Source organism: Micrasema longulum, unplaced genomic scaffold (genome assembly GCF_059751315.1).
Source record: "Micrasema longulum isolate JH-2025_06_02 unplaced genomic scaffold, ASM5975131v1 h1tg000515l, whole genome shotgun sequence".
Taxonomy (NCBI): domain Eukaryota; kingdom Metazoa; phylum Arthropoda; class Insecta; order Trichoptera; family Brachycentridae; genus Micrasema; species Micrasema longulum.
This window is the reverse complement of record NW_028277712.1, coordinates 273703-297343: the sequence shown is the minus strand read 5'-3', so window position 1 is coordinate 297343 and position 23641 is coordinate 273703. Positions and strand designations below refer to the sequence as shown.

General features: G+C 33.6%; 1 protein-coding gene across 2 annotated transcripts in view; it reads left to right on the top strand.

Annotated features, from left to right (window-relative positions):
• spoon (A-kinase anchor protein spoonbill) overlaps window positions 1-23641 on the top strand; it is a 54548-nt gene that overhangs the window by 7813 nt on the left and 23094 nt on the right. The window contains exon 1 of one of the 2 annotated variants that reach the window (XM_088227627.1): window positions 2559-2694. The exons of the other annotated variant lie outside the window; for it this stretch is intronic. The gene's annotated coding sequence lies outside the window, so the exon portion shown is untranslated. Of the gene's footprint in view, window positions 1-2558; window positions 2695-23641 lie in introns of those variants that run through there. 2 annotated transcript variants of the gene reach the window in all.

The following is a 23641-nucleotide window of genomic DNA, read 5'->3' as shown; positions in this document are numbered from 1 at the left end:
AACGAATTAGTAGAGATAACTGACGTATTCGAACTGTTATTTAATTTTAAATAAAATGTTTTCGAATCATTTGTTCAACCAGCTGAGAATTGTGATTTTTTTCGTTGAATGGTTCTGTAGCAGCTTTTAATTTTTTTGTGTTTAATTCAATAATAACATTTACGATTAATATATTTTTTTATTAATTTGTATTTAATTTATGGACATCTGCTGACCATTTTGGTTAGTCACCTTCGCTACTTGTTTAACTAGCATTCTACCTGTGAAAATCTCCAGCTTGGTAAAAATTAAAGAAAAGACTTTGTTTCGCCCACCCCTACTAATGACTACGTTTATTATGCTGGCAATTGTTTCGACGTTTTGTTTATTAATTTTTTTTTCGTACATAAAAGATAACTATTATCATTTATAAGAATGTAATTGCCTAGCTTAGAACGGGGTATGTACCCTTGTTAGCTGGGCAAAGTGAACGTAAATGTGTATTTTGATAAAAGGTGTAAATAAATAAATAAACTAAATCTACACTTAACTGAACTTACTCGTGCACCATGCTCCTAGTCGCCGAACCGACTCATTCTTCTAACACGTGGTGTAAACGAAAGAAAAAAAGCACACAGCGTGAATATAAATACGCCGCATCATGAAGGCATTTTAATAAATTAGCTGGGAGTTGGGATGTGATAATGTGTTGCCACGACTGCTCAATTTACTTAGAAAGCCGAAAGAAAGAAAATCAGGTCTCTCGATGGTGAAATCTAATCAAAATATATATGTATATTTTCTTAAATATATTGTATCCCCCTTGTTTGTGTTTGCTACATAGTTTTATGTTTCTTCGTATAACTGTTGTAATGGGCTTAGGCCGTATGTGTAAATAAATATATACCTACACAAAAATATTTTACCCACAAGAATGAAGTGGATATTCTAAGATTTTAAATACCAAAAAAATCCTTATGCGATAGTGTCTTGTTCTCGCATTACGAGATATGTAAGTATCTGCCAATGTGATTTGAATTTCCACGAATCAACTCACTTTTTATCTGGTTTCATGTAGCAAGTTTGTAAGAATGTTTTTAATTACACATTTTATGTCCACCAAGACGACAAATTAATTAACGATTATTTTTAATGCTGTATGAAATATGGTCGCAACCCGGCAACTTGTTTTTCTAATTCGCTAGTTCTTTAATGAAAGATAGAGCGTCTAAAAAAATTCACAAGGAAAAATGCCCCGCCAATAACCGGCGTTCAACTTATTTGTATCGGAGCAAGGCGCCAAAAGCTGGTAGTGGGTACTCGGTAAATATGATGAATGCTGCGCGGGACGTTGCTGACTGGTGACGCCATCTTGGCCAGACCAGGCGCTTTTTTCCCGATTGCGGGACGGCTGCGGCTGTGAGTTGCGATCATTGAGTTCCATACTACCGAGTCGCTGTGCCGGGTTTCCTTTACGTCCGCAGCCCGCTCGCTATTCGACAGCAGTGTCGCGCGTTGTAAATCTGCTAACTTTCTTCGATCACCGATTACAAACCCGCTTTATCCTTCTCGATGAAAAAATTCGTCCGTTTTAATTCGCCGCGACCGAATGAAATCGAAAGTAGTGTTATTAGAACTGCGAAATTAATTACGTTGTGTTGCCAAGTAAGTTGGCCTATAATCATGTGCAAAACGACAGATTTTTCAAAGTTGCACGAATGCGCTAGCATTATCAATTTGTAGTTACACGCATCGTAAAATAACAGCTTGAGCAATTTGACCATTTTTCACGCGCTCAAGGTAGATGTATCAATGTTTAATCCTTAGGTTTTAATTTTTGGGAGACCTCAAACTTTCATCTGCCCCTTCTCGGGAGAGAGAGAGAGAAAACTCACCCATTTTAATACCTAATATCCAAATTTCAACATGAAACTATCGTTTCTTCTCGGCCAGCATCTTATGTACATTCAAGTCGAGTGGCTATTCCTAGCGCCACTAACTATTTAACACTCTCTGTACTTTCACAACTCAGCTGTCTCTTTCTGCCGACGTCATCGTGATGTTAAAACGAAGAATTCGTGCCTCGAATACCCCCTAATTACAATTACATCCATTACTCGTGTTTTATGTTAAATTTTACACATAATCTATAATTTATTTTTTTAAAAGCATTATTTCGTTTCAACTCCACGTTTTTTGTTAAAATACCTATGGGTAATTAAATATTTAACATCGCTCCGATAATGATCGCAACGAAATTATGCTAATCCTGAATTCGTCCTAAAGAATTGCACAATAACATCCCACAGAGTGGTGACTTTTTAAATAAAAATTGTAAATACAATTTTACCGTTTTTATTCACGATTTATGTTTCCTATAAACATTTTTAAATGTGTGGGTTATTGTCAAAACTAAACATTCTACCACCGGTGATTGACGTGTAATCGAAACCTTACTTGTTGTGTAGCGTCTAGCCTCGCCGTCCATTGTTGATAGTAGCAGTGTATTATCCTGACGAGTACTGTGGCATTACCCTCTTGCCACTTGCTACTTATCACCACTTGGTACACTAAATTGTGTCGTGAATTGTGTACGTATTGTGATGGTCTGAAAACCGAATACCGGTCCTGCCTTAATAGGCATTTTTTAATGTTGTGGATCTTATGATTTATCAAAGGAGGAGACACTAGCAATCCGCGCTTAATTTGTAAAAGGTAATATAAATAAAATGTGTGTTAGTTAAACATTGTTGAATTTTCTCGGCTATTTAGATAATGAGAGTCTTCTTTCGGGCTGTTATGTCGTCTGTCGTTATTTATTTCCAATTTTTTTTGTCCAGCATCGCGTCCATAATCTAAGATATTTGTTTATGCAGCGCTGTCCGAACTGTCGGCAATAGTAGCTAACAATGCACGGCATAACAACCCGAAAGGTTATCATTTTGTACGCATTGACATGTGCTTTTCAACCTTTCTGCCGAATTATTCTGCGCGGTTGGTAAGGTTTTCCTCGTGGCTCTTATTTGACAAATCGCGAGGCATCGAGAACAGCTATATAATTTCAATAACGTTTGTCGAACTACCATCTGTCAAAGGAAAACCTGAAGAAAATTTTACCACTCGCAGAATAAGCTGACTGAACCATTCGTTCTGCTGCGCCAACTACCGCTCCAATCAGTTCCTGGTATTGCATTTGGTCCTATGCAGCCCACCCCTGTGCGTCGAGCATGCGCGAAATCGCAGTCGAAGTTGTAATTTGCATAATTTCTTCTGCCTGCTGAAACGTGGTGCCTTATTTTATTATCTTACTACCTAGAGACTAGACTGAAAGCTCTACCTTCCCATGAACCGGAAATGGCCTCGTGGTGATCTGTAGTTACGTGACTCTGAAGTAGGTCACGTGCGTAATTCTATCGGCAAACGAAAGCTTTAAAAATTGCCAACTTTTTATACACACAATAGTGAATAGTTCTGTGACCGCGATGGAGTGAGCTGCCAAAGAAAAATATTTACCGTTCGCACTGACAAATTTAATCGACTAAAAATAGAATCTCCTTTATTTTAGTCTCGGTACAGATCCGAATACTTGTAGAAAACGAAGCCAAAAGGAAGCATTTATGTCTACACACGATAATACAATGCATACATTCTAACCAATCATCCTTCGTTTTGCCTATATTTGATTCTTTATTCAATTATTTATATTGGAAATAAAAAATAGCAAAAAAGCGCTCCATAAAATGGGCAGGTACAAGTCAACAGTTGAAAGAGTTGAGGAAATGTGGATGTTCAAACATAGGCAGACAGGCAGAATAGTGAATGTTACACAGTGTGTAATGTGGCCATTTAAACCATCCAATGACAGGTTTTAAGCCCTGTAAATGCCTAGACTCCCATATCCCTTCTCAAAAATGTTTTCCCTCTCTGTTGCAACAAATTGAAAGGATTTATATATTTATATAATCACTTTGTAAAGTGCCCTTGAGGTATTATATTACGAAAATGGCGCTATATAAGTTATCCATAATGATTATTATAACTTTTGTTTATTTTTTAATAGTAGAAAAGTAATAATATTAGGAGACCACGATATTAACTTTACTGTTAACGAGCAAACTTTAATATTCCTTATTACGTATTTCCCTTAATGTTACCATTTATCTCTCTCATTTGTCAATCAAGTGTTCAATTAATTGTAATTGGGTTGTCTAACTGCAGAAAATGTGCAGCTTGAAGCTCGGTGCTAGTTGAAGCAAGCTAAGATAATGGAAACTGGTCGGTTGTTGACCCAGAAAAACTTCATCCCTTGAATAAGTATATCTATCACTGTTCAAATATTATTTATTATACACCACTTTTCTCTTATACAAAATATTATTGATAAAACTTTGTTTTCCGTATCATTATTTTTTTCAATTTATTTCTTTTGAATAATTTATAAGGCATTGTATTCGTGTATTTAATTTGACAATAATTAATAATGTAACCTAAGGCGTAGCACGAACAATCGCCTAAAATGCTTTAACAATGTTTAAAAAATATTTATTTCTGCAATTGTGAATTATTAAAGTGGCGATGGTTTACGTTTCCTTGTTATTTGTCTGTTTTATATTTTATTGCTTGAATTTACTATTATATGCCCTTCAAGTTAATACTTACAATGTTTATGAAGTTAAAATTCTATAATTTTATCATATTTATTTGTTTCCAGTTTGTCAAACGTCGTCCCTTTGTTTTCAAAATATAACGGTTAAAAAATATTTGTCAAAAGTATAATTTAACATCTTTAATTGCTAAATTGATTATTTTTTAAATCTACGCGAGGCCATAATATTATGTTTCAAAGCAAGTCTTGTTTTAAGTGACCTACCACTTTGGCCGACATAAAAGATGGCCGGAGAAGTGACGTCTATAGGCAAAATGTAGGTGCCTCATATTTTATTTATTTATTTATTGACACTTTATATACATATACAATAAATATACATATAAGGGCGGGCATATTGCCTTAAGGCAATTTCTTCCTACCTACCCAAACCGTTCAGTTTCAGAAAATTATAAATATATGGACATATTGAATCTTACAATTTTATACAAAAATTAAAAGCAAAGATTAACAAAAATAAATAAATGTATAAAAAAAAAATAACACTTTACTATGAAGAGAGGAGAGGGGATGGGAAGGATAGAAGAAGGATAAAGGAACAATTTAAATATTTAGATAGTGACATTTCAATCTTGACTTAAATGTAAATAAAGAAGGGGCGTCTCTAACATTAGTGGGTAGATTATTCCACAATCGAGCGGCTACTACTGTGAAAGAGGAGTCCGAATCACCGAATCACGGAATCCGAATCACCCCCATGTGTGTTCCGCGATTTTGCGTAGTTTTCGAGTTATGATTTTTTTTATGAGTTTTTGAAAATTTTCGACCAGATCGATTTTTAATTTTTGGAAGGTTTTTTTGTAACTTTTTTTATTGTACTCTCACGCATAAAATAATCAGCTTCGTAACATTAATGGATATTGAATTAAAATTGTCTTGTTTAGGGATTTATTGTAGTTTATAATCACTTTGAAGTGGGCACTTTCTATCACAGAAGCCTATTTAAAATATAAATGATAATATAATATAAACTATTTCTAATGTTTTAAATTTATTGCAACAGAAAAAAATATTATTGAAAAGGGAATATGGATAATTGAAGTAAGAAACGCGGACTAATTTTTGCGGTCATTTATTGGTTTCTCATATGATGTCGAGATGACAAGTTGGTAGAACATACCGAGGTAGATACAGATAGTACAGAAGTTAAGTATACCGTCTCGATATGTTCAGATAAAGATAGCGTTCATAATTTAGGCCCAGGGCCTCGAAATGCAAAAAATGCTCGCTTGAACATGATTTTTATGACTTGACAATTGCCAAGACGATATGCTTAACGATCTTCTGTATTTATATACCGAGCGATTACAAGGCAGACTCTCGATACGTTCTCCCAGAAAGGTAGTAAAACAGGATGAAGAAATATAATAACTATTTTTTTTTTACAGTAGCAACTTTCTAACGTTTAGATGTTAATAGGGCAGAATCTAGCGACATTATTTTTTGCACCTAGCCGCTCGTTTTCAAAACTGACAGTTATGTCAGAATTTAATCCGACTTCAAAATTTACTTATTTCTTTCTCACATTAATAGGCTTTTAAGAAAAAAAGTGCAAACCTCAGAACGATTAAAAATTCAAATAAATCGTCATTAAAGGAAAAATTGTTTGTCATTTTTAATGCGTTGATAAACGTATCGAGGGGTCGGTCCCGTCGATACAAAACGATGTACATACATCAAAACTTGATGTGAGGGGGATCGGTAGTGTATCCTTGTAATCGGTCGGGAGAATTTAATCTTCAACCGTGACGTCATACCGAAGCTATGCCATTTTAGTGCGTAGATATGTTTACCGTGACATACGCTTTTTGTTTCATATCGATATACCTACCCAAAACTTGAAGGTGGGGGATCGGCAGTGTATCATCGTAATCGATAGAGAGAATTTATCTTCAACTATACCGTCAAGGTAAAGGTATGACCTCTTTATCTTCCCATTGTAATCGGGGCCCTGGTCTAACTACCTACTGTCACCAGTTTGTGTCTATTTCAGCGCCTCTCATATTTTTTTATCTCCCTAGTACTGGGAGATACAGCATTCTCTCTTTTTGCATACCAACCGCTTTTGAAATGTCTTGTTACTTCATAATGCCAATTATCTTAAAAACTGATATTATATCACGTGTCTTATTTTAGAAAACGTTTGACGATTACCTTTGTACGTTCTGTTCATTTATTATACGGTAAGTCTCACGAGTTTTATTTTTTCACACAAGATTTAACATAATATTTAGCTGCGAGTCTCGAGTCCCTTTAACAGTCTCTATAATAATTGTGATTAATGTTTCTTGCTTTGTTTGAATTTCAATTATTATTAATAGATAAGAGATTATCTAATGGCATTTATTTCTTGGTGGAATTGCATTTGAATGTACTATACCATAAATATCTAATTTCAGCCAATACCAACTCCTCTTTGGGTATATAATTTTACTATTATTTTCAGTTATCTTCGTAACACGTACATATTCTAGTGAAGGGAAACTACGTTAAAAATATGTTGTAACTTTTTTTTGCTTCAGCTAAAACGTTATAAATTGTCATTATATCTCTAGAATTTAATCATCTATTCATGTTACATTCGGTCTTGTTAAGAATGGTATAACAAATATATACGACCAAGGAAGGGTGTGGCTTGATCAGATGAACCAAAATCTTAAGTCTGCCTGTGTCAAAAGTAGACAGAACCGACGAGCATGTATGAAAGTTGAAGAAGCTAGGAATGTATGTCAGGATAGAAATGTGTGGCGGCCCATCCTCTCGCCCTACCTCTACGGGGAAATGGCGTAATGGTAGTAATTAAATATATTGGTTTTATCCAATATCTAATATTAATAAACTGCTATACTGCACATTATCATTAAGTCACATTTCGAAATGGGGGGTCTATACTTTGGAAGCCTTGTAACCATAACACACGGTCATCGACTTGTGATTTCTTTAAGTATGTATGGAATTTGTGACAAATGTTAATATTGATTTTTTTTAAAGCACCGCTCTACTGTTCGCCTCGCTTCACTTGCAAAAAAATACTATTATTCTAGAGATTCAGCGTATTTTGATGGCACAAAAACAAATCCACAAGATATCTTACAAAACCAGTTCAACATCAAACAAGATACTTTCTAGTATTTCCGCTTTTGTGAGCTTTAATTTTCGTCGATAATTTAAAACGCGTGTTCTAACCGCACCACCAGTGCCTCGATTATGAACGCTATCTTCATCTGTATATATCGAGACGGTTTACTTGACTTCTGTACTATCTGTATCTTACCTCGGTATGTTCTACCTACTTGTCATATCGACATCATATGATCGAAACAAGCCAATGGAATGACCGCAAACAATTAGTCCGCGTTCCTTAAGTCATTAACATTTAAAATAGTTTTCATTTATATTTTAAATAGGCATCTGTAATAAAAAGTGCTCACTTCAAAGCGATTATAAACTCCAATAAATCCCAATTCCAGCAAAAAATGCTTGCTTGAACATGAATTTTGCATGACTTTCGGAAATCACCTAGACGGTACGCTTAACGATCGTCTGTATGTATCTACCGATCGACTACAAAGCCGGCTTCTATAACGTCTCGATACATACACTCGGAAAGATAATAAAACAGATGGAAAAACTAAAATAACTAAATTGTTTTTTTAGAGTTTGACGCCTAAATACTCTTATTTGTTAATAGGAGAGAACCTAGCGACATTATTTTCACATCTAGGCGTTCGTTTTATTAAAGTGACAATTATGTCGGAATTTAATTCGACTTCAAAACTTACTTATTTCTCTCTCATATTTTTAATGGGCTTTTAAGAGAAAAAGTGCCAACCTCAAAACAATTAAAATTTTTAATAAATCATAATTAATGCAGAAAATTGCTCGGTGGAACAAAATTTTCACACTTTTAATGCGTAGATAAACGTATCGAGGGGTTCTAGAATCGTCGATATAAAATTATGTACTTGCATCAAAACTTGATAGTGGGGGTATCGGTATTATATCTTTGTAGCCAGTCGGGATACTTTTATCTTCAACTAAGACTTCATTAAAGCTATGTCATTTTAGATCGTAGATATGTGTACCGTGACGTACGCTTCCCTTTGATTCATATCGATGTACCTACCCAAAACTTGAAGGTGGGGAGTCGGTAGTATATCTTTATAATCGCTAGAGGGAATTTATCTTCAACTATACCGTCAAGGTGGAGGGTATGACGTATTTGTCTTCCCACCATAATCGAGGCCCAGGCTAACACGTACATAATCCCAACAAAACATGTGTAAAAGATGCTAAAAACAACTGCTATCGCATTTTAAAGTTTATTGTCCATGGCATTTCATTTGCAGAAATGTACAATTTATTGACAATAACAAACAGTGAATGTCAAATGAATAAAATTGCTCTAATCTGTTAATAGGGATGTCACAATTTAGCAAAGCGCTTCTTTTACCCAAGTTACAATTTTATATCTTCATTTTCACGGCACACGGTTCACATCGTGCACCTATTCATTAAATCGCCGTAAAATACCTGCCCACAAATGTATATTGCATACCACCTTTAGTTGCCTCTTCAGTGTTTTTATAATCCGTTTAGGATTACTTGTATTTTTATGGGTTATTTAATTCCTATGTAAACGTTTTGTGCCTTTTTAAATTATATGAAGTAAAAATAAACGGCATTAAAAATCCAAAATTCGTAATGTATCATTATCATCGTCAGTCCCCAATTTGCATCTTAATATATTAAACTTAGGGCCGGTAGCACCAAAATGAGCTATGTTTAAAAACAACTTTTTGCGTTTTTGTTCAAATGGACAAAATGTGGGTTCCGTGAAAAGGTCGAACAAAGCAACCGAGTTTTGCCCACTTTGACGAAAACCCAACAATTGTATAACACCTTTATTTTTTAATATAACTTTTTGTGGTGCAACTAGCCCTCACTGTTATGTAGAACAAATTCAGTTATTCTTTCAAGAAAGTCTTCGTTATTGACAAAATTATTACAAATGTTTGCATTATTCATTATTTACAACAAAAAAACATTTGGATCACACGTAATAATTTTACGGGCTATGTATAGCGTGTGAGCTCGCCAATATATGACAGTAAAAATTTTATTGTCTTTGAATTTCCTAGAGTTTTAACCATCGAAAAAAAAGAAGATTGCAAATAAAATCAACAGACAATGGAAATTTGATGTGTATTATTTTAATAGATTGTTTATAACAGAAAAATACATAGAGAAATATGCATTTTTATTTTTTTGTAATAAAAACAGTCTAGTAAATTCGAATAAATAAAAATACGCTTTATATTAACAATATTAATTAAAATGCAAAAATAACATTGAATACTTGAAAAATAAATATTATTGAGTGTTACAAACATAATTTAAAAAACGGATAGCGATTAAAAGTAAAAACTATCTTTAGTTTAATTCTTATAGCGATAAATACATAAACATTATAAAACAGGAGTTATACAAATACAAAAATAATATTGTAACTAGGTGGCTACCTACACGGTTAAATTTCGAAACACCACGCAATTTCTTATCTCGGCTACGCTATGTAAAATGAAAAAAAATATTTAAATTAATAATTTCATCACGTCATGAAGTCGCCCCTGGGTAGCGCCTGCTAACGTCAATCAACAAAAACATCCTCGTTTTAATTACAATATTTCGGCTACGCCATAAATCTCTTTTTTTAAATAATTTCTCACGTCACAAAGTCGCCCCTGGGTAGCGCCTGCTAACATCAATCAACAAAAACATCCTCGTTTTAATTACAATATTTCGGCTACGCCATGAATCTCTTTTTTTAAATAATTTCTCACGTCACAAAGTCGCCCCTGGGTAGCGCCTGCTAACGTCAATCAACAAAAACATCCTCGTTTTTATAACAGTATTTCGGCTACGCCATGAATTTCTTATAAAAAATGTCAAAACGTCACAAAGCCACTCTCTGAGTGTCGCTACTGACATCATTTACAAAAACATAATTATTTGTGCTTTTTTCAGGTACGCAATTTTTTTTTTTAAATACACCTACCTAACCGATAAAATACTATTAGTAATTAAACCAAGGTGTGCTTTAAAGTTCCGTATGGCCAAATAATATTATTTATTATTAGAATATTATTGACATGTAGTTCAAGCATTGCTGCATTCACGTTGCTTTACTTCTGAGAGCTCAACTGCTATGTTTTTCTATGGTTATGTTAATGTCATCTGTCATGTATTGGCGAGCTCACAGGCTATACTTACGCCAATTTTACATTGCCTTACATAATAATGCATTATTTCCAATAATCGTAAAGAATTTAGATGAAAAAAATATATAAATTGTTGTCGGGGCGGAATATGTATTTTAAAATTGAAATAAATTTTCCAGAAGTAATTTTTTTAACAAACTCTTGTAATACTTCAAATTACCTTTAAACCTCGGTCTTTCCGGTTTCGAAAGCATTCTAGTAGTTTTTTATTTCACTTCGACAAAAAACACAAATCGAATATGTATATGGTACAAAGCAAGTGGTAGGTAGTGGGGTACTTACACTTCATTTTAAAAAAGAAGCACATCGAATCATCTGTTTTTTTCTTCCCCGCATAATGTTTCTATCTCAAAGTTCATAAGAGTTATCAAGCAACATTGTTTTCCTTTAGTGCATTCTGATACTGTATCTGTTTGTTTTGCACATACATTGTTATGCATAGTATTAATAATTTCAGACAAGCGGCGACATTTTGTAAAATTTATTAAGCGAATTGTATCCGCCTGTGATGAACTTCAAAACGATAAAAAGTTTTTTAAAGGTATTTATTTTTAGATGTGTACAAAAGTGTGAGTCTAAAATATTATAGTAATTGTTATTATCTCTACAATGAATGGGTTAATAGACCTTTCGATAATTTTATGTATTCGCGACATTGCGATGCTCGTGAATTTCGATAACATCAGCAATTATAATCAGTTTGTAAATTCCATTCTCGACTTCTACAAGTGATCTTATATTTGAATCTGAAATGTTTTGCATACTAAGTTATCATATTGATGTCTTTTTTATATACTTTCCGACCCTTTAACCTTGTCGACCCTAACCAACCCTTCAACAAATGGCGTCCTTAGGGACGCAAAAACATTTTGTTTTATATGTGTAAAACAATGTACATTTTGTATTCATATCGTTCATAATTATTACTTATTCACTATTACCTTCTTTATTTTCTCTTCCCGTTATAATTAATCGTTGTTTTTGTCGTTGTGATCTCACAATTATTTATTAGATGTTCCTGCCCTAATTTATTTTTCCTAGTATGTTTATCAAGTTTTTATTATTGTACCGGAAAATTTTATAAAAATATTTTTTTTGTTCAAATGCCTAAGGTTTTAGTAATATAATGAGATTATACATAATATTATTGTTGTTTTTACTCAGCACTTAAAGGGTTATTTATAAGACGATAAGATATTATTCAAACGCTTCCAGAATGGTAAACATAAGCTCCCATTTTAATCTTGCGACCTACTTGAAAAATTTTCATTTCCAATATATACGCGATAAGATGGTGCCAATATACATATAGGTAATTGAGTATCATGATATGAATATGATAAAATTAATCTAGTACATTTAAAGATGTTTGTAGATATGAGTTTTGGTGTATTTTTTTCCACATATAATTTTATCATAAATCTCCAAGGTTTAATCAAATAGAAAAATAATATCATGTCCACATACAAGAAGGAAATAATATGTATCGAGTATAGACACAGCGCGGCGATGTACTGCGTCGCGTCGGCGACGCTCAAGTAGCATGGCGCAAAGTTTAGCCGCAAAACCAAGTACGGCAGTCTATCGCAGCCCTCAACTTTTGCTACGTTTTCACGATGACTTTGAACACTACGCCTGAAATCTAAATGAAAGGTAGAGTTGACTCACGTAATTTAATCACCTACATTATAGCTAAATTTACACGGATGGATTATACGATATGTTGTGATTAATGATCTGGTGTTGTTTTTGCTATAATGTGGATTTAAAAAATGTACCCGTTTTATAACATTAAAATCATATTCAAAATTTAGGAACTCCGACACTTGTTAGGCCCTAAGGATTAAAACTTTTCCCAGCATTTCAAATAGTGCTATTACAAAAGGCACTTAATTATTTTGCTCTTACGAGTATCGCAAATTCAACGTAGAGCGTACTCACCGAGGGGAAATTCCGCTTTCTATTGCTCGCATTCACCTTTTAAATATAATCCCATTTAGTTTAGCATATTTTAAGATTAGATTAAATTAATTTGTTCAAATTGTTAAAATATTACCTCAAGAATACATAATGAGTATTTTTTCTGTATCAAGTTTCCCGAAATATCTACTAAAAACGATTTTCCAAACCTTAGAAGTTAATGAGAATAAATGTTGTCTTATATTGGTAAGTAAACTTTTTATTTCCTAGTTTTGTTCATTTTATAATGATAAATTTTGAATGTGTAAAGATTATATCATCAGCGTTTACAGTTCAAATGCAAAATGCAGCATGAAACTATTAAAATACTGAAAATGCATAAGTATTTTTAAATTCTCACCTTTTTTATCCTTCTCATCTTATATATCTATTCATCCATCATCATTATTACATAAATCATATTATGACGATTTGAATGCATGACTTGTCTATTTGTAGCATTTATGGAGGATAAAAAATGCATTTTTGGTGGGTAACTCACAAATGCCGATTTTGAAGTTATTATATCATCATTATTATTGATGTTACTCCTCCGAATAAGTTGATTTACGAAATAAATCATTTTCGATTTATGTTTTCAAATAAGTGGCAGTATACCAACTATTTTTCATTTGTAACTTATATTGAAATAAAAGTAGTTATATAATTAATATACTGATTTGGGTGCGTCAATTGAAACTTATGCGCAGTTTTTGTCCACTTACGAATTTGATAAACCAACTTAAATAATAATACTAATATTAAACATCATAAGAAAGTACCACTTTCTCGTATCTCGCTGTCTCGGTTTTTAATGAATTGATGACGAATTGACCACTGAACCTGTTTTATTTTTTGCTAAAGAATAAGTTCCATTACGGACCCCACTTTTTGTGTCTCAAACACCTTGCGCCAGTTATTCACTATCACGATCTAGCATTTGTAGCCAATCTCATGAATGACCTGAATTCATATTTTTCACGAACCTTTATATTTGACAGGCTAAATAGAATGAGTTTTCGAACTCGTGGGGGGACTTTTTCATTTCGAACTCATGTGCATATTTTGAATAAATCTTTTTTTTTTACGATCAAAAAAGATATTTTTATGCAGTATAAATCTAAATATACTCGTATACTGACTTTTTTTTTTTAAATGGTGTCCATATTTATTTTTTTATCTTTTTTCATATAAACTAACAAAAAACTTAAAATGTTTTGCGGTTTTTGTAAAAATACACATACGATGTTATACTTCATAAAAGACGTAAAGTAAAATATTAAATGTGTAACATACGAAAATTATTTGATACTCACAAACGATGTATATAATCGTAAGAAGCACTAACGATAATATACGTTGTCGTTCTGTACACAACAAACATAAAATACATATTTGAATTAAAATCATACAAATTCAATAGAAATAACCGGTTTGTTTTATTAAGAATTTTGCTGTCTTTCGTGCAAATTTAGGTTTTGATTATTGTAAGATGAATCTGTTGTTGGAGTTTAAATCGTACGCATTGAAAGTTCTGTTTTTAAGTCTAAATCACATTTTTGTACTCTAATTAGCTGCTTAATTTATTTATTTTTCGCGTAAGCGGGATTCATTTTGGAAAAAAAATAGTATTTCAAAATAAAAAATGGATGCCAAAAACGAAGAAGATCAAGAAAGGACAAACAAATGCTTGTAGACGGACATGTCATTTACTAGAATATGTATGTTTGTAGAGGAAGCGTGATCTATGTGCAAAGATATGGCGTTCTCTCCTCTCTGCCTACCCTCGCGGAGAAACTGCATGAAGATTTGTTGTTAGTACATTATGAAGGATACTTGGGTGACTACAAAGTTTGTGTAATAATGGGAGATAAATACCTACTCGTAAATTATGTGCCCATCGTAGTTAATATTCAATTTATAACGGTTGTTTTATCATATTGAGAACGACTGCACAATGTAATTATGAGTTTGTTTTTTTTATTTTTATTGTATTTTATATTTTTATTGTATTTTATATTTTTATTGTATTTTATATATTTTTTAATTACGTTACTGTTACTATAAATTATCAATAAAAAAATCAGCATAATATAGTCACTAAGCAACATTCTCAATCTTTTATTTGTAGAAATTTTTTAATATAAAAAATACTGAATTAAATTTATGCTTAATAATTTACGAAACCATCGATAAACAATTCAGAAATCGAGAATATTCAAGCGAGAACTGTGAAAAATGTTTATTTTTGATTTAGGAAATACTTTGGGATGGATACGCTTGTCAGAGATCGATGTCACTTTCAAACAGTGACGAACTTAAGGCTATAAATAAATGTTAATAAGATTTGCCCCAATCAACTCAGGAGCAGCGATATATTTCCATGTTGAACCACCTTTAGAACAAAAATTTCACGTCGAACAAACATTTTTTAACAACGGTGCAGTTTGAATAAATGTAAATAAATTAATATCATACAGAACTATTTTTTTATAATAATATGACATTTTATTATACTGGTCAACTTATGAAGCGACGATTTCATAAAAATAATACGAAAGAACCTGAAACTAGATTTGATACCTTCATACCTTTCAATATTTATATCCAAATGTCCACTTCGTTTGCACCTTTGCATACCATGCCTACTTTCATAGTTCCAGGGCCCCGATTACACTGGCAAGTTAACATTTATCTCCAATTTTATTTACAAAGTAAAATTAATTTTTCTGTATAAAAAGCAGAATACGCCTACATTTTTTTTATTTTAAACATAAAAATATAGGTTACCGACGAAGACACTTAAAATGTTTATGCAAATATACTCATTTTTGTACACAAATATCGTTTTTTCTTTATAGACAGTCGAAGATAACTCTGTTAACTTCCCATTGTTATCGGGGCCCTGGACCTGTTCATCTTGCTTCAGTGTACTAAAATAAATATCAAGATACGCTGTACCGATTAATTAAAGATAATGATATTAAAATAATGATAATGCCTTAGATAATGATATTAAAATATTATTTACATAATAATAAAAATCGGAAAACTTACTTTAAAAAATTCTAAAATAATAAATGGTATATATATATAGTACAACCTTATAATAAATTAACTAGTAGGTAGTCGTGTTATTGTTTATTTTTGCATAAAAATGTCTGCCTTAAAACAGGTTGTACCTAGTTAGACAGACTAGACATAATCCAGATAAATCTATTACTAGAGCATGTATTCAGTAGATAAAGAAATTGTAATTTTTGTCAATAAACCATTATTATAATTTGTGTAAAGGTGTCATCCAAAATATTGTTCCGGAGTATTTCCTAGTTCTACCCTGGTTCAGAAAGTCTCGTCCGCTTCATCACGGATGTTAGTTCCTTAGTTACTCCGCAAACTGACAGAACGTTGGACAACTCGATTACTGAATATCGCAAGTTACGCATTAATCGCCATTGTTCTAATGCCAATAATTACCAACGGTTTTTTTTTATTTTCTAGTATATTTATCAAGTTATTTTATGACCATTTTCCTACTTTTTGAAAAAATGATTCCAATACTTTCTCTTTATCCATATTCGCTTCAGAGTACGACAAATAGTTATTTTATCATGTTGGGAAACTGCAGTTCGTGATGCATTATTACATTTTAATGTGAAATAAACGAAGGTACTGTCAATGAATGTTACTTTGCTCTGTAAGTTAGCTCCAAATCGCCCTGTTGCCCTTTTTCTTGAATCCACCCCCTAAGCAAAATGTGTTTGTTTTTGACTGAACTACCTGTATCTTTAATGGTATAAGATTCTTGGGTAATTATCATCGCTTGATTGGATTTAAAAATAATTATATTACAGCAATAGTTATTCCGTCCATCGACCCCCTGCTCTCGAGCGAGCCAAATTCTCTCAGCTGCGAGTAGTGAATAGTGAACAGTCGACAGTAAATGGGTACTCGGTTCTCTTGCTCTTCACTCTGCCTCTGGTCTGAAGTCTGAAGCTTGCAGCTCGCAGCTCGCAGCTCGCGGTAGTCGAGTGTAGCCTCGGTCTCGAGAACCGCAGCGGCCGATTCACGACACGATGGGAATATCCAAACTATCCGAGTGACGTCATCTCTCGTGACAGTAGACAAATCGATTATACTGCAAGTTCCGATACTTACTATCGATGTCCCACGTACACTACACGTAGTAGATACTTCATTGATGGCTTTGGAAAAATACTGTTCTTTTTCTTACTCAATAAATCGATTAGCGTTTTAATCGGTATGTATTAAAATAAGTCTATCTGTAATTATTCGAGAGAAATTATTTTTTTCATTTGCGCTAAAGCCCCGGATCAAAATATGATGATTATTCCGGGACAGTTCGAAAAGATTTGTTTGTGTAGAATATTGTTTACATACCTAATTAATTACGTAGATAAATCAAAATCATTCTTATCTCGGGCCTTTAAACCTTTCCAAGGTTAAATTAACCTGCGTACTTTACATAAATTCAAAACATTAAACTGCTTTTCCGTCGTTGCGTAGTACACGTAATAGTTTATCTTGATAACATTGAATTTAAGTTGTTAGAATGCGCATTATTTTTTAACACCTACTAAACCTCGCAATCTGAAAGCTCCTCGTAGTTTGTATCTAATAATTTAATATTTACCTATCTAAAATATGCATAAAAAATTAAAACGTCCGAACGTAAGTACGAAGTTCAACCTCCCATGTAGCACTTTATGTCAGTTTTTCAGTAGTTTGTCAGTAAGAACGCCGATTTATTTGGTAAATAGTATAGTGTAGTTAGCGCATACGCGTGCTCGGTCGCGGAGCGCGGCACAGTTAGAAATTAAAACGTTATGATAATACAGAAGTTGAAAGAATTTTCTGCCTCCATGTCGGACCATCGACCCGGACCTATCGCGGTTTCATAACAATTTCGTTTACATTTATCTATTATATTTTAATGCAATGTGTAATAATATACATGGAAAATATTGCGTCGGAACCTTTGTAACAAGGTTATTGCCAGCACTCGGTGTGCAACGGGCGTCGTGCATCGTGCATCGTTGCATTTCTCGGTACGCAGTTATAACTTCCCTACCTTCCCTTTAGTACCTGAATTTCTTTGTGTGAACACCTCCAATGGCCAGAAATCGCGCTTCTCTACTGAGAACTATTATATTGCAGTATTAGTCGAAAAGAGGTATACGAGAATAGTGAAATCGGAAAAAAATAGATTTTGAGAAAGTGAAAATAAACTTTACAGACTTTTACCCTAATTTAGCAAATTATAATTTTGTATTTTAAAAAATAATTACGGTATAGAAATCGTATATATAGGTATTTAGCAATTTATTGCATCGTTTTTTGTTGAACGATTTTCTCGTTGTACTTATTTAAGCATTAGTGAAACATTACATTATGGCGTAAGATCTAGACTCACGATTCCCGTGCTGAACAGAGCGCAAGTTTGATGTTTATATTAAAAGTTGCTCTCTGCTAGAGCTTCCATCGGGAGAAGAACCTACGAACCGTGGAGTTTTTTCTATCTTCCATCCGTTATTTCGCAAATCGCGGTCTCCGTCTAGTTTTTTCTTGCTAAACAACATTCGAATATCCGACGAAAGACATATCGCTAGCCCGAAGCAACAGCGAGATATATCTGAAGAACCTATTCTCAGATAATCGGATTTTGAGGTGTGCGAAGGGTCTGACGGAATTCAATGATCAAAAGTAGATTATGAATACTTTCATGAATATTTTCACACAGGTCAACTATCCAACTTCAATATTGTTGTCAGACTGTTAAGGGGTTTTATCGATAACTCGGCCATTTTAGAGAGTATCAATTTTTATGTTCCTGATGGCTATCTCCGACAGCGTCAGCACAGACTGTTTTACCTCCCGGTTTCCAGAACCAACCTGCCTCTGGTCATGCCGATTGGAAGAGCATTCAAAGCAGCTGAACATTATCACTTTGGAGATCGACATCTTTCACATTAGTGAAACTATGTTTAAGAGGCAAATACTCTTGCTATTAGAGAGTATTATACCTTAATAATGTCGAACCATTGCTCAAGGGTTCTTGGTTTGATATAAAGTTCCGATTTAACGTCTTAAATCCTTTGTCATTTGTTATGTTACTTTGTGAATAAATAAATTTGAATTTGAATATTTTATTATTTGAAAACATGAATTTATTGACATATCTGCATGTGTATCTCAAAATCGGATATTTCGGGTTTATCTCATTGTTGCTTTAGGCTAGCGATATCTAGATCTCGCCGCGAGCATTTTTTTAATATGCCATTCGTGTTCACGGTTTGCGAGAAGAAATTATAGTGGATGAACTTATTATAAACGCAGACACATTCTTCTAAATATTTTTTAGGTTTGTGTCCATTCATTTGTAATTTTTATATACAAATTCAGTAGCAGTCTTGTGTCGGGTACTTTGATATACTAGTCTTTAGCGCATGGTCCCTTCAACAATATACACACAAACGTCACGTGCCATGTCCACTGATTACTGACCACACCGTTATACTCGACATCTTTTTCCGCATCACCACAATTTTTGCTACCATTCGTGTAATTGCAATATTGTCACGAGGAAGAATGACAATGGCCGACGTAAGCTTTCCATAAGATTTGCCTAACTCACAATGAAAACAGTAGAGTTAAATTCGATTCAAATAGTTATTTACATTTTCAAAAGTAACTTATTTATGGACAAAAAGTATCAGCAAAACCGATAGGAAGACTCATGGTCTTTAAAACGGTTTTCGGACATGTTGAGAGGGTGCTTTCACTCACTCTTTCCGCAAACTGTCGTTATCAAACTTCTCGCCAGGGGGACAATTACAAAGGCTATCTTCATCGATACATACCGAGACATTGTACTTAACTTCCTTAATATCTCAATCTACCTAGGTATGCTCTACCGACTTGTCATCTCGACGTCATATGATCGAATTCAACCAACAAATGACACCGAAAATTTACTCCGCCTCCCTTTCTACATTAAAATTTAATATAGGTCTCATTAATATATCAAAATGGACTTCTATGACAAAATGTGGCCACTTCAAAGATTTTTGACAATTACCAAGACGGTATGCCTAACTCAAATCAGTATTTATCTACTGAGGTATTACAAAGCCGGCTCTTTTGACATCTCAATAGCACACTCTGAAAATGTAATATTTTTTATGGTGGCAATGTTTTTACGGTTAGATACTCTTATATATTAATAGGACAGCATCTACCGACCCAAAACTTGAAGGTGGGGGGTGTCGGTAGTGTATTTTCGTAATTGCTCGGGAGAATTTTTCTTCAATTATACCGTCATGGTGAAGGTATGACGTCCTTAACTTCTCATTGTAATCGCGGCCCTGGTCGTCTTTAAACAAATTGGGATTTGTCACTTAAAATGTGTGCGATTGATTTGTCTGAGAAACAAACCTGTTGCCAAATTAATAACAAATTATTGGTTGGTGAAAACTTTTTGTGGTCATAAAATGTTGTATTAAATGATCTGTTAAATTTACATTTTTCCAATCCTCTATTGTCATGTGACGGCAATTTTCAGCATATTTTTTTTTATATCAGTACATCGGCAAATAAATATCGATGAATCCCTAATTACTCTTATAGTCTCAATATTATACCCACAAATTTCATTTCAAACATTCGTGGCCGCCTATGTCGAATGACCTTAATAAAACTCGGATTAAGCAAATAGCAGCATTAATTCCTAAGAAAGCTTGCGCTCCTGTCGCTATACAGAAATAACTTCAGTTGAAATAATATTTATTTTAGCGGGTACGTTCCAAGCACATGCTTTATGGCTGATTCATTTATTAAAATTGTCTTCTTGGATAAAATTTTATAGATATATCGAAATTTCGTTGTTCGTAACGTGTGATAACGTGATCTTTGATTTGTAATAACCGAATGACATCATTCCACGTTACGTAATCTGCATTTTTCTACACGAAACATAATATTTATAATGATACAAAATTAAAAACATTATAATCCGTTTTATTCACTGGGCGTGGTGCCAGTGTAGTTTCACTCGTACCAGCCGTACCTCCAAGTATTATATAACTTGACGACATATCGCGAAGCCTTCAGAATCTGGAGCGTTTTTTCTCTACTTTCTATAGACTAGTCTTAATCCACATTTCTAATTCGTGTCCGCTTTATCCGATAATATTAATCTGATTAATAACTGGATCTGTGCATGCCGTGCTGTGGGCTGTAGATGTAGCCGTGTCTGTGGCTGAGGACTGAGGATGCCGCGAGTAGATATTCACGTTGTCTAAATGATAAATGTAATGTAATTCTTTTTTCAATAATGATAAACCATCAGTATTGAAAAAAAGAATTACGATTTGGTTGACAGACATTGGAAGTAAGGAGTCTGAGAATTTACTGAGGATAGTCATCTAAATTTTATGTAATCCCATTGAATCATTTGTAAATTTATTGTATTATTGTATGTGCATATATATATTTTATTTTATTTTTATACTAACTTAAACTACTTTTTTTTCTTCTCTTTTGGGCTATAACTGTTTTTCTATTTCTTCAATATTATTTTTATTTATAGGAAACATATTCGACAACCATATTTGCCGCAACAAATCGGTTTCTTAGAACAGGCATTTTCCCATATAGGAACTGATTGCAACATTAGACATACTAATATTTCTGGCTTGCCGACACTTCATATACTGAGCCTACTCCTAGTTCAATCAGAATTTGCCAGTGTTTTTGTGCCATTTTGTAAAATATGGAATGTATGTATAAATTAATAAATAAATACTACATTTAATAACGTTTAAATAATTTTACCAACTATTTTTAAATATTTACTATTACATTTTATTTTATTAGGGAAAACGACAAGAAAAGGTTAGGAAATACATCCAGTTATAGTTTTTCACCAATCTACTACTACTACCATCACGTCATTTCCCCGTAGGGGTAGGCAAAGAGAATGGACCGCCACACATGTCTATCCTAGCCCACATTCATACATCTTGTCATACATGCCCTTCGGTTCTGTCTGCTTTTGACATGACCAGACTTAAGATTTTGGTTTATCTGATCATGCCACGTCTTCCTTGGTCGTCCTCGTCTCACGTTACCGTTCATTTTTGCCATATATACTTGTTTTACCATTTTTTCGTCGTCTATTCGTTCTACGTGACCAAACCATCTCAGAGACCCTTTCTTAATCTTATCAATTATACTTGGCTCAGATTTACACTCGCCTGATTTCATCATTCGTAACCCTGTCATACATTGATTTCCCACACATTCGTCTAAGAAATCGCATTTCAACCGCGTTCACTCGGCTTTCATCCTTCCTCTGCCAGTTCCATGTTTCACTTCCATACATAAGTGTAGAGACTAAAACTCCGTTGAGCACTGCCAGTTTAACTTCGATCGACATATTCTTATTAGCAATTACTGTGCTTAGTGCTCCATTCATTTTGTTGCCCGCATTCACTCTCCTTTCAACATCTTTTTCTTCTCTTCCATCTCTTCCAATCTTCTACCAATAATATTAATACTTCAGAATTTATTGATTGCGTCTGTCCCTTATACTCGCGCCTAGGAGTTTGAGCCTTATTATCGTGGTATCAACGCTAAATCACGGTCATTTTCGTTTGTTAAAATTTAATATTTCAACTGAAAATTAATGATCTCCATATATGTATTAATATTTACCTCAATTTTTTTTTTAATAAGCCGTGAGAATATATTTTTTCAACTATTATCACAATAACATTTACCTCTAAATTATTTTGTTTTCAAAAGCAGTGAGAATATTCTTCAATGGACGAGCATTTTTGACTCGATGGGTACTCTCAGTTTAAAATCCTGATAAAGGAAATCGAGTGGGGATAAGTCGACCTTGTGGTGTAGTGGTTGGCGTATTCGCCTACCTTGCTTGGGGTCCTAGGTTCGATTCCTGACAGGGTGGACTTGATATATTTGTTTCAAAGGTAGTTCTACGCTACAAAATTTTATTTTAGAACGTCCTTTAAAACGAATATTTCCCGTCCATCCTTCCAGGAATCGAACCCAGGACCTCGAGAATGGTAGGCGATTGCTCCAACCACTACACATGACGAGGTGAACTTATCTCCCGTCGATTACCTCTTTCATTATTACCTAAAGTTTGTTCATTCCAAGAATTTCCAAATAAACAAACCAGCCGCCTGATACCCTACGGAAAAAAGCCCATTTCACACATACCTTAATCTAAACGGCACGGTAAAATTATTGTGGATTGATATTTATTAGATTCGTCAGTACCTATTTAAATTTGATAATATTTATATGTTTCGTTTTTTTTTATAAAACTCGATAGTCAATGATTTTAATAAGAATATCAATAAAAACGCAACGGTTTATATATTATTTTTAAAATTATATATTAGCGTTCTTATAATTTACCCAAATATTTCAATTTGGGTGACCATTTTCAACGAGTTGTAAATATCTCTCTTTTAGGAAATGAAAATCAAGTTGGGGTAAAGTGGGGTTCGAACTTCGGACCTCTGATCCGTGAGTCCGCAACACTGGCCACGGGACCACAGCCCGATTCAAATAATGTAGCAAAAGAGATTGTAATGATAATTTAATCAAAATCATTATTTAAATTTAGCGAGTGCTCTCGGGTAAAAATCCTGCAAAAGGAAATCGACTGTAGATTAGGTGGTCTCCATGGCGGTCATCACTGGTT